The sequence below is a fragment of the Euphorbia lathyris genome, chromosome 4 (assembly GCF_963576675.1).
Source record: "Euphorbia lathyris chromosome 4, ddEupLath1.1, whole genome shotgun sequence".
In the NCBI taxonomy this organism is placed as follows: Eukaryota; Viridiplantae; Streptophyta; class Magnoliopsida; order Malpighiales; family Euphorbiaceae; genus Euphorbia; species Euphorbia lathyris.
In genome coordinates this window covers 57,713,938-57,725,957 of record NC_088913.1, presented here as the reverse complement: position 1 = coordinate 57,725,957, position 12,020 = coordinate 57,713,938, and positions in this window count along the sequence as shown.

Genomic DNA, 12,020 nt, shown 5'->3' with positions numbered 1-12,020 from the left:
CATCTTCATTCATGTGTGTCTATAAATCATACATATGTCAGACACTACCTATTTAATTTTTAGTGTTCACTAGTGCATAAATCATACCTTTCCTTTCCAAATATTATGTCTTTGTCGTATGGCCTTATAGAACCGGTTTGTAAGGTCTTGGTATTGTTGATCCGATGTCAAAACACTTGGGTGTCTTGGTAGCTCATTTGGTGCATTTCCTAATGTTAGTGCAATGCCTGATGCTGGTGCATTGGAAGTTCTTGAAGTTGTGTTGGGAATTCTTGAAGGAGGGGTTGTTGTAGTAGTTTGTGGAGTTGCACGAGTCCTGGTAGATCTTGATCTTCTTGCAGCAGTGTTGGGAGTTCTTGTAGTAGTCGTGGGAGTTGCAGCATTGTTGCTAGTTCCCGATGTCTGAAGAGGTCCACTTGTTGTACTTGCATTAGTAGGTACCTAAAAAGAATTAAAATGTCAACATTACATGTCAAACAAACATTTTTAATTTTTATATATATATATACTGACTTACCTTTTTGCATTCAAGCTTATTGTGGCCAAATACCCCACACTTACTACACTTTTTCTTATGTCCGACCCTTGACAATTTCTACATTTGGCTTTGTTTGTCAAGTTTTGTAGATTTTCTAACCCTTTCCTTTTTAGGCATGCCTTGCATTCTCACTATTGGTGAGGCAGTCTTGGTTCGAATGCATCAACATTCTAAAAAGCCTTCCCTCTGGCTGGTTGTAATTTGTAACTATAAGTTTTCTTAAAGGTTGATATGTGACATAACATTGATATCTCTTTTAAGGGATCCAACCTTTTGTGCCTCATTGCACATATTGCATGAGGACAAGGGATGCCAGACAGCTTCTACTCTCTATATGTGCATACCTTCTTCTCCAACATCACAACATGCCTATCATGTCTTTCACGGACCTCATAGCCATCATCCCCATTCCATTCCACTCTACTTGAGCAATCTCACTGTTTAAATTATACACCTTCATGCATTTAGGACTCCATTTTTCCATCCATTTTGTAGCTTCTTTAACATAATCCTTCAATTTTCCCATCACTTTAAGTATAACCCAATCAAGTAGTCTATAAATAGACTTCTCTCTTGGTACCTTAATCCAAACATTGAAGCTCTCAACATGATTGTTTGTGACGATCATATCCTTACTCCTTTCATTGAAGTACGCCCTGCACCATCTCTGACGGGGATAATTGACAAGATGTTCTGCCATCCCTTGTCTTCTCAGAGAAGGAGCAAGGTAAAAAGATTCTCAGAAGCCTTTCGTAAGATTCGTAGGCAAAAAAGACAGTCATTGAAGAAGCTCAAGACTTAACGAAATATAAGTATGATGAGCTAATCGGATCCCTTCTGACTCACAAAATATCAATGAAGAATGTCAAAGCCAAAGAGAAGTCAGAAGATAAGAAACAGAAGTCAATAGTACTTAAAGTTGATTCTTCAGAAGAAAGCACTACTGATGAAGAAGAGATGACAATGTTCACTCGGAAGATGAAACAGATGTTTCAGAAGAGTGATCAATACAAGAAGCCATACAGAAGGTCTGAGAGACCAAGAAAAGAACATGGTTACCTTTGTTTGGAACAGTGAAGTTCAACCTACTGAGTGTGGCTCAGTGATAGCTCCCATTTGTATAGGGTTTTTAGACCTCTTTTAGTTTATTTTTGCTTTATTTCCTTTTAGTTTTCTTATCGTTTTGTTAGCTTTTTGTTAAAATAAGTAATTTCGAGTATTTATGGCGTTTTCTGTGTTTTCAGGTGTTTTTAGGCCTATTTGAGCATTCTCGAACTAGACCCGAGCCTTTTAGACCAATTTCGGACAATTCAGGGACCGTCGGAGCACTTTTGGGATTCATCAGAGACCATTAGAGCGGAATTCAGAAGCCCAAGGACCAAAACAGAGAAAAAACTGGTCCTTTTGCCCCTCAGGTTGCCTGTCTCGTCGAGACAGGCATTGTCTCGTCGAGACACTAGGCTGTCTCGACGAGACATCCACTCGTCTCGATGTGACAGCCTCTGTCTCGTCGAGATGAGGCGGGAGAGGCGCAAAAACGCCTCTCCCCAGCTGGAACCTCGAGCATAAAGCCCTTTTTTAACACTTATTTAGCGCGAAAAAGACATTTTTACCCCTGGGAAACATAGGTTATCTGCCTACGACTATAAATAGGCAACTTAACTCAGTTCTTCGGGGAGATTATGCAGTATTAATTTGCAGACACTTTACATTCTATTTTCAGCTTTAATTCCATTTTATTTCTTTGAAGAACAGCTCAAAGGGTGGAGGATCTACCTTGTTACATTGTAATCAGACGAACGGGTTTTAGAATCTTTTTCTCCTTGCCTCAATCTTAATTACAATTATTCAAGAATGCTTTCGTTTATCCTCAATTGCATGTTTATAATGATTGGTTTGTCTATGAGCTAATCCTCATCCAATCTAGGATGGGGATGAAATTGGTTGAATTGCTATGTATGTTTAAGGCTTAGGGTTTAAGAATTCGCTTATGATTCGATCAGTTTATGCATGCTTTATGCCTAGGTAATGTTAGGAACATGATGTATGCTAGAATGAGCATTGATAATGATCAACTAGCGTGTTTATGTATATAATGAGCCTAATGCATGTACCCTGACATTAAATAGATCATAGGTAGATGAAATCTTGACCACGAAATCGTCTATACCGAATTTGCATAAACCTGACTTCACTAGAGACCACTAGGAATGAGGCTTTATGACTGGGCTACGGCTTTAGCCTTAGTTGCCAAAGAACCTAATGCTTTGCATGACCTAGGGTATATGCCTAATCAAGCCGTCACTCGAATGCATGTGTGTTAGGCATGAATTTGACTACAATTTAACATATTATTTATGATGAATTAAGGGTGTTTTTAGGGTTAAATTACGTAAAAGAAAGTCTTATAAGTGTTTTTATGCAGATTGGGAAAGATAAAGTCAAACAGACTGTACGCAATCTGTTTTGCACAAACCATGAGGAGATGAGCAACCTATGATCCAGCGGTCTAACGCTGCATTTCTAATGATGGATGGCGACTTGACAGACGACTTGACAGCGCAGGCAGGAAAGGTAGGAAAGGCAGAAAAAGAGTAGCTAAAAGAAGTATGATGACAAGAGTGTTCGACCCTTGAGTATTCAAGGGTCAAAAGGATCTTAACCACTTCTAGTAATCTAGGATCTATGAACAATTTATTTGGTTTTTGTAATATTTTATCACATACTTTTGGGTACCGTTTGTTCTTTTCTCCTTTAAATAGACGTAGTGGGGGAAGGAAGGAGAGACCTTTTTATGAACTAAAAATAGACGTTTTGGATGAGAGAAGAGCTCTCGAGGAAGATGATGACTCCATTGATGGAGCTCTGTAGATGGGAAGCAGACTGTTCACTCGGTAGTATGAGTGAGTAGTCATTTTGAACTGGTTCGGCCAATTAGGGCCGGTTATGTAAGCTCTCTATTTTCTATTTATGAATGAATGTTGATAATTTATGAAGTGTTTCATGAAGCTTTTTATTCCATTGCTTATGCATGTATGCTAGTGTTAGATGAATGATAGGGAACTGCTTTCATCTTCACGGACCTTTTCATCAAACATCCAACCCCGAAGCAGGAATGTTAGGAGGTTGTATCGAGGGTTTTCTTTATTGAAATGTTGTTTCGATCGTAATGCAAGAAAGAACCAACCTTAGGGACGCTTATGGTTGCAGTAAGTCTTAGAATCTTAAGAACACATGAGAGTTGACTTAAGTGAGCATTAAAGCAGAAACCTTGACTTCACTTTACTCCATTCATGAATAAATAGGATGTTTAGGGACTTAAAGTAACATGTTCAGCTGTGCCTAACCTGTTCTACCTTTTATCCATTATCAAGTAATCGTTTTTATAAGTTAAATCATTGACTTAGTTACCAATTCACAACATCTCTCAATATAAAAAAATTCACACACCACGAACACCCTATTCTGCAAGTTTTTTTTAGTAAAATTTGGTCTTCAATCCCTGTGGAGACGATACTCTATTTATCACTTTATTACTTGTATCCAGTGCACTCGCTAGAGTCTATTCAGAGGACAACAATGTGAATAGGGAGGACAATACTGATCATATTAGTCTTTCACTTAGGGCAATTACCTTCAATCATAAGTGAACTTAAACTTGAACCCTTATAAACCATTCATAGGAACTGACCAATGGATTCCCCTTTCTAGGTTGTACCGACCATTAATCACAATCCACCATGCGGTTAGTTCTGTTTACTGCTTTCTTAGATTAGTCATTTATTTTATTAGTTTATAAAACAAATTGCTTTTTAACCTTGCTAAATAGATAGATTGCCAATTAATTAAACTAACTAGGATAGTAGTCCTTGTGGTTCGATCTCGTGCTTAAGCACTGTATTACTTGTTGCGATAGGATACATTTGTCCTATTTATTGCTATATATTTTATGAGCATCAAGTTTTTGGCGCCGTTGTCGGGGACTATTGTAATTTTGATTAGTTTAATTTTTGATTGGTATATTTGTTTGTTTAGTTTACCATGAACCGACATTCTCGGAGTTAGTCTCCATTACGGTTTGATCCTGATATTGATCGCCTTTCTCGCAGGTTAAGGAAAGAACGCCAGGCAGCCTTGCTTAGACAAAGAGCCGACGAGAACTTCAACACAACAATTCCTGAGGAATTTTGTGTAGAGGAACCAATGGAAGATAGGTCGATTATGGAGCTGCTCAAGGCAAAGAGGCTGATGCGCCTTCGGTAGAAAGCTTATTAAGGGATAAGTGTACCCCATCGTTATCAAGTAATAAAATTCTGGAAAAGTCCAGGTATCGTCCACAGGATTTATTTCTGCAAGTATCAAGCTACTTGGTCTCAGGTGTTATCTAGGCTTTGGGGGTTTTGAGTTTGGTTTTGTTTAAGTTAATCTACTCCTAGTTGAATTATACTCTCCTAGCTAAGTTATTCTAATTCTAGCTAAGTTATTCTACGCCTAATTAAGTTACTCTACCCCTAATTACGTTAAACTACTCCTAGGTGATCTTTCACTAATGCAATTACCCGAAGGAACATGGTATGAACGATAATAATGAAGATAGATTGTTAGCTCAACAGATTAAAAACCTAATCTAAGTCACTTGTATTCAAGGCGATTAACCCTACTTACCCTCCTGAAGTTCCTAGTGCGTGATTCCCTTATAAGGCCGAAACTAGGTCTAAGGCTCAACAATTTGGGCTTAATCAACTAAGAGGTCGTCAATCTCCTAGGCTCTGACTAGGTCAGATTCAGCTCGCAATATGTGCCTACTCGATTTTGGGGCTTTTGAATGAGTTAAACCAATTGAATAAAGCGTAAGACAAAGATTAAATAAATGAATCATAGAACAAAACAAGAGCTAACATATTATTAAAGGCGAAGAATATTGTCATAGGATACAATTAGCCTAGGATTCATAGACTGTATCAAAGAGTACAAACAAGGAAAGATAAAAGGAGATACGAAAATCCCTTTCAGGGAACTTGTCTACTCTGCAGCCGGCTTCCTAGGTCTTAAGGACGGACCTTGAATATTCCTCGGTGAGCGGAGCTTCGAAGGTGCTTCAATGGAGGTTGAATGTGATGGAGGAGGTGGAGAGGAATTTTCAAGGGTGGAAGGCTAAGGTAAATTACAATAATGAAAAAATGATAATTTACAATTGGAAAGTCCTATTTATAGACGCGGTTCGGGCCCTCTTTCTGACCTAACTTGTTTCCTTTTGCAGGTGGGAAGACGTGGGGTTGATCGTGGCTTCGTGGGGCCGGGAATAAGTTTTTTGACTGATTCCCGTAGGTCAGCTCGCCTGAGCAGGCCCCTGAGGGCCTGCTCGGCGAGCTGGCCTAAATAGGCCAGTTCGACGAGCGGTTTTGCCTGGCATGCCTCTGCGCGGTCGCTGGATGTCCCAAAGTGCATTTTTCGCCCGACTTATCCCTGCGCATGCACGAAAACTCCAAATAGCATTAGTCCCAAGGCTAAATTGACCCGCCAATCGCTCATTTTGAGCAAACACTCCATTTGGTGCGACTTTTGGCGGATCAATTAGCTATAAAAGATAATGGAAATTTAACGTACATGCCATTTTGGCCATATTTGCCTAAAATTATCAGAAAACGAGCCTAAACAACGAAAAGTAAACAAAACATTTCCAATTTCTAACTAACTCACGCAAACGCATATAAATGCGAGAATTGCTCGCTTATTCATGAAAAACCGCTAAAACCCATCCCAAAACCGTGCCCAAAGATAGGGGTTTTTGACCCCTATCAAACCTCCTCGCACTTAAAACTTTACTTGTCCCCAAGTAAACTAAAAAACTAAACCTGCAATCACAAGCAAGCTAGAAAACCTCCTGGTTTGACTTGGTGCTTGACACAATTTCGAGCATCTGTAATCACATGCATTCAGAAATACAAAGTAGAGAAACGATATCCAAAAGCCGCATTTCAATTATCATAGGTCATATGTTTAAGAAACAGGACACATGTTCAATTAAACGAGCTTAAGGGGATAGCTAAGTAAAACACCTCACCATAGGTAGTTCACTCGATTCACACAATTTTTGGTGGCTAAAGTGTTTACTCTCGGCTTATGTTCTTGCTTAGGATTATGTTGACTTTGCATGTTCATCCGAGTTCCTCTACTATGCTATATGACTCCGATTATTTTAAAAACATCCTCAAATTGGGGTTGTAATGTGGTTAGAGGGTTAAAGGTACAACAAAGGTTAAGAGTTCTAGCGCTAGAAAAACAAAGTTGGAAATGGCTTTAGCAAATGTCAAGTGACTGAGCTTTTTATTCATTATTTCTTTTCTTTGAGACGTTTTGATTTTGAGAACGGGGGAATGAAGTTCTCCCCTTTTTGTTCCTCTCTTTTCTTTTCTTTTTCTCTTTTTCTTTTTTATTTTTTATTTTTTTTCTTTTCTTTTTGGATAGTAATGCTCATTCACTTCTTAGCCTTTTGGCTTGCTACTATGGTGTCGTAAACAAAGATAAAGCGCTAAAAGAAAACAAAGGCTCAATATGAGCTTTGCAAAAACTCGGGTTAAGTAAGTAACAAACCAAGTGATGGTTTGCAAAAATTGGGTTAGAGCGAAAGAAAAATCTACAAACTACAAAAATACAGGCTCAAAGGGGCTTCCTAGAGTAGATGAAAAAGAGAAAATAAGGTAAAGAAAAGGGTTAATTCTAATGAGGCTGATTCATCGTTTGACATCTCAAATCATCGCATGTAGGTTCAACTCGGTATTAGGTGCAAAATCTGTAATGTTTCCACAAGTCAAAGCATTCACACAAAAATGTCAAGAAAAAGAGCTTTTTGATGTTCGCTCTTAGGCTCAAATTCAACTCACAATTCTTTGGGTTTCAATTTTATGCTTACTAGTTCTCCCCAAACTCAAGTTTAACATCACATGCCTTCAATTCTTAAGTTATCTACCTAAGTAATGATTTTAGCATTTCTTCAAAAGTAGGGTCTAAATGCAAACTTTAGCTCATGCTTTTACAGATACAAGGATTGTGTCCTACACCTAAACTAGTTGTCATGCAATTTTAGATTCGGTTCTCAGCCCTCAAGGACAAATAACGAAGTTTAGATTCGAAGGAGGTTCACAGTTTTAGGTCCTAAACATGCAAAAACATAAATAAAACCCGAAAACGCTAAACTAAACTAGACACGACGCAACAAAATTTTTAAAATTATACAAATTTTTGTAAGTTTGTCTACCCCTCCTCCTCACACTTAAATCATGGAATAAGTTCCAACATTGCATATAAAACATTAAAACGCATGTGAAAGAAGTTAGGGTGGAGAAGACAACTTACTGATCGGCACCCCATTCTGTAGTTGTATGCAAGCGCAGAACTTGCACGTCCGAATTATCCTTGCCAAGATAAAGTTTGAGGCGATGCCCGTTTACTTTTTAGGTGATCCCATCCTTCCCCTCGATTTCAACCCTTCTGGAGGGGTGTGAATTGATAACTGAGAATGGTCCATACCATCTACTTTTGAGTTTGCCAGGAAAGAATCTCAATCGGGAGTTGTATAGCAGTACTTGATCACCTATCTGGAAGGTTTTCTTTTGTACTTTCCTATCGTGCACCCTTTTGGTTCGTTCTTTGTATAGCTTGGCATTCTCGTAGGAATTATACCGGAGCTCATCCAGTTCGTGCAACTGAGTTAACCATAGGTCACCTGAAAGTTTAGGGTCAAAATTTAGATATTTTAGTGCCCAGTAGGCCTTATGTTCTAATTCAACAGGTAGATGACAAGATTTCTCGAAAACTAAACAATAGGGGGACATTCCTATAGGAGTCTTGAAAGCTGTCCGGTATGCCCAAAGAGCATCATCCAGCTTAAGGCTCAAATCCTTCCTAGCATTCCCCACTGTTTTCTCAAGAATACGTTTCAGCTCTCTATTTGACACTTCTACCTGACCACTCGTCTGAGGGTGGTAGGGTGTTTCAACCCTATGAGCTACGCCATACTTTTGGAGCAACATGTCAAACTGCCTGTTGCAGAAATGGGATCCCCTATTACTGATGATGGTCCGGGGGGTACCGAATCTGGTAAAAATGTTCTTCTTCAGGAACCTCATCATTACTCGAGCATCATTTGTGGGTAGAGCTTTCGCTTTTACCCATTTGGAAACATAGTCAACCGCCACAAGAATGTATTGGTTGTTGTGTGATATGGGGAAGGGTCCCATAAAGTCTATGCCCCCAAACATCAAATAGCTCACACACGAGTATGCCTTCTTGAAGCATCTCATTTTTCCTAGAGATATTCCCTACTCTCTGACATGCATCACAATATTTAATATAGCTACTAACGTCATTATGCATTTGTGGCCACCAAAACCCACTTTGGAGGATTTTTGCCACTGTCCTATCTGGCCCAAAATGGCCACCTAGTTCTCTAGAATGACACATACTAATCACTGAATCTACCTCCTCTTCAGGTATACATCTCTTGATCATGCCATCAGTGCAGAATCGAAATAAATACGGTTCTTCCCAAAAATATTGCTTGTTCTCAAACATAAACTTACGCTTCTTGCTCGTATCTTGATGCTCGTAAAATATATAGCATTTAATAGGACAAGTGTATCCTATCGCAACAAGTAATATTGTGCTAAGCACGAGATCGAACCACAAAGACTATTTGTTATAACTAGTAAATCTACCTAGAATGATCTAATTATTTAGAAGGTTGGATAAAGATTTGGGTTTGTGAATAACTAATTTAAAGGAATTGAAAGCAATAAAGAAACAAAATAGAGGGAACAATTGACATGGTAGAAGGTGAATTAATGGATGGCACAACCTAGGCTGAGGAATCCTTTGATTGAATCCTATATATGGGTTTAGGGAGTTCAAATTTGTATTTTTGCTATCTATTTGACGGTAATCACCCTAACAAGAAATATGAACGTGATCAAGATCCATATAACCTATTTACATGCATTTGGTTAATAACTTGGTTAGGCAATATAACCTAGGTCATGCAAAGCATTAGATTCTATGGTGATTAAGACTAAAGCCGTAGCCCATGCATGAAGCCGCACTCCTAGTGTCCTAGCGAGGTCAATTCATACAAATTCAGACTAGATAATCTCCTGTCGGTCTCATATCTATCTATAATCCTATCTCCTGTCGGTCTCAAGGCATTAAGCATGCATAAATCAATCAATCAATAGCAATCATATAAACCCTAGATCCCTAATCATACATAATCATACAACCAATCTCATCCCCATCCCAGATTGGATGGGGACCAGTTCATAGACAAACCAATCATAGTGAAAGGACAATAGGAACAATGGAAAAAGAGCTTCAATAGATTATAAAAGTAAAAGATAAAAGGGTAAGAGAGAAGAAATCTAGAACCCGTTTGTCTGATTCAATTACACAATAGAAGATCTAGCGCTTCTCCCATCAATTGTTCTTGAAAGAAATAAATACTGAAAGTAAACCTAATCTAGAAAGCAAGGAAATAAAAAGCTAAAATTCTACATTACGACGGCTCCCTATTGAATCCGTCCCCGAAGAATTGAGTGTAGCTCCCTATTTATAGAGATAGGGTGAAACCCTAGGTCTCCCGGGGGTAAAATAGTCATTTCCTACATTTAAAAGAGTTTTTTAGGCATAAAGATTCGACATTCCAGCAAGGGAGAGGCGTTTTTGCGCCTCTCCCGCCTCGTCTCGTCGAGACAGGCAGTGTCTCGTCGAGACGAGGACCTGTCTCGTCGAGACACTTATGTGTCTCGTCGAGACATGCCTTGTCTCACCGAGACGCTTTTGTGTCTCATCGAGACAAGTGCCAAAATGGGGCAGAACTCTGGTTTTTATCCGTTTTGGTCCCTAGGCTTCCGAAATATGCTCTAATGGTCCCTGGCGAGTCCCAAAAGTGCTCCGACGGTCCCTGAATTGTCCGGAATTGCTCCAAAAGGCTCGGGTCTGGTTCGGGAATGCTCAAATAGTCCTAAAAACACCTGAAAATACAGAAAACACCATAAATAATGGAAAATACGTAATTTAACTCAAAACTACGAAATTAACATCTAAATTAACTAACGACTAAGCTAAAACAATCTAAATTAATCATAAAAACCTTATATAAATGGGAGCTATCATATCTAAACCAGGGGGAAGAATGTTACCGACTTTGTAGTTCGTGATGTCTGCAAACCAGGGGAGAGTTTTTACCGAATATAGTGTTTCGTCCGGGAATACCTCCTTGATTTCTTTATGTTCTAAAGCTTGTTGGCCTGACTCCAACCGAGATAAATGATCCGCTATCACATTTTCCACTCCCTTTTTATCTCTGATCTCAATGTCGAATTCCTAGAGTAGCAGAATCCAGCGGATTAGTCTGGGTTTCGCGTCTTGCTTGCTCATTAGATATCTCAAGGCTGCATGGTCAGTAAAAACAATTACTTTAGATAGCACCAAATAAGATCTAAATTTGTCAAAGGCAAAAACTACAGCTAGCAATTCCTTTTCAGTTATTGAATAATTTTGTTGTGCATCATTTAAGGTTTTGCTAGCGTAGAAGATTGGGCGAAAAAGTTTATCTACCCTCTGCCCAAGACAGGCTCCTACAGCTAGATCGCTGGCATCACACATTAATTCAAAGGGGAGGGACCAATCCGGGCTTACCATAACATGTGCTTCAATTAATTTCTTTTTCAATAATTTAAATGCAGACAGACATTCTTCATTAAAATTAAAATCAGAATCTTTCAGCAATAATTGAGTGAGGGGTTTAGTGATTTTTGAGAAATCCTTTATGAATCGTTTATAAAACCCCGCATGTCCCAAAAAGCTCCTAACCAATTTTACATTGGTAGGAGGGGGCATTTTTTCAATCACCTCAATTTTTGCCGAATCGACCTCAATCCCCTTTCCCGACACCTTGTGTCTTAACACTATACAATTTTGGACCATAAACTGGCACTTTTCCCAATTGAGTGCCAAGTTCTTGTCTTCACTACGTTCTAAGACTCGGTCCAGGTTTTCAAGACATTGATCAAAAGTAGGTCCTACAACATTAAAATTCCATAAAAATTTGTAGGAACTCTTCAACCATGTCAGAAAATATAGCCATCATGCAGCGTTGGAACGTGGCAGGGGCATTACATAATCCGAAAGGCATCCGCCTATATGCAAAAGTTCCATAAGGACAAGTGAATGTGGTTTTCTCTTAGTCCAATTTATATATACTTTACTAATTTTTAAAATTTATTCTATCTATATTTAAAGTTAAAATTTATTAATATAAAAAAATAAGAAATGTTTTTTTTGTAATATTTTGTAATTCAATTTAAATTATATAATTTTAAATATTTAATTTATTTTATATTATATGTATTTATTTTATTTTTTTAATTAGTTTAAAATTTTTCTTTCACAACGATCTCTTTTGTTGCCAAAATATTTAATCCGTACG